The sequence below is a fragment of the Aedes aegypti genome, chromosome 3, assembly GCF_002204515.2.
Source record: "Aedes aegypti strain LVP_AGWG chromosome 3, AaegL5.0 Primary Assembly, whole genome shotgun sequence".
NCBI classification, from domain to species: Eukaryota; Metazoa; Arthropoda; class Insecta; order Diptera; family Culicidae; genus Aedes; species Aedes aegypti.
Window position 1 is genome coordinate 313910877 of NC_035109.1, and position 1355 is coordinate 313912231.

Consider the following 1355-nt stretch of genomic DNA (forward strand, 5'->3'; position numbering starts at 1 on the left):
GTGAGCTGTCTGGTTGTTGCAGATGAACACTTATCGTGTAGCGTGACATCATCATTGACAGTAAGCTTGCAACTCACCAGACAAACGATAGGTGTAATTAACAACTGGACTAGGAGCTGTGATGGTAAATTCACCAAAATCGCTTTGGTGAGTGATTTTGACGGATAGCGCCGACAATTTTTGTCGCATAGGATTCATCGAATGTAGCGCGGTTGTTGCACCATGGCCAGATTCATTTCCCGAGCGCGTGCACGGAAAGAAATAACAATTGTGATTTAAAAAAAAGCAGTAGCGGAAAATCAACTGATGATCATTGTCGTTCTACTATTATCAAACATTTTAATAAAAATAAAATGCTTTTAGAAGTGCGCAGCAATGCTAAATCGGTCTGATGTATTCTGCGCAGTTCATATGTATTTTCCACACGTTCTCCTATAATTGTTTTTAATCCACTTCGATATCGTCAATCCGCCCCCAAACTGGATGGCGTACACTCAGCTTAAGGTGATTATAAAACGAAACCAAACAAGGGCACAAGACTGGAGAATCTGACAACAGTTTGCGTTGAAAACCAATCAATCTGCTTGCTTGCTGGTGGTGACTAATGGGATAAATTTTCAACGGTGAGAGCTGTTTGGTTCTCAAGTCTTGTGCTTTTGAAAATTTGAGGTGTGGCTTTGTTCTATAATCACCTTAACGCAATTTATAATTAAGTATTGAGTTGTAAATATTAGTATATATTAGTTGTGTTGCTAGAGGACATCTTGAAAATTCACTGAGATTCTTTCAGAAACCCTTCTGAAATTATTATATGTAGTTATTTCTTTGATCGCTCTGATTTTTCCAATAACCTCCTTGGGACTTCCTATTGGACTATCCCAGAAACCCATCTTGGGTTATTATGGAAATCCTTTCAGGATTCTGCTGTAAAAGACTTTTGTGCCTCTCTCGCTCTCCTTCAACTCAACAACTCAGCACGATCCACCTCGGGGTGGATAGGCCTATTCAAATGACGTCTCAAATCAGCTGATCGGGAAGCACTTTGACATTTCTTCTATGAAAATGACAGGCCCGTGTTAGCACCGGTCCTCCACCGATGTAAACAAATGCATAGACAGATCTGTCACATGAAAAGGCCTATTGGTGAGCTGTCTGGTTGTTGCAGATGAACAATCATCGTGTAGCGCGACATCATCATTGCCACCAAGCTTGCAACTCACCAGAAAATCGTGGTACAATTAACAACGGCCCTAGGAAATCAGGGGTATTAGCCTGTTTTACTCGCGAAGCACTTTTTAAAATAAAATTGTTGTGTGGAGCTCCTGTTCTTCACCACCACTCCGTTTTATTATTAT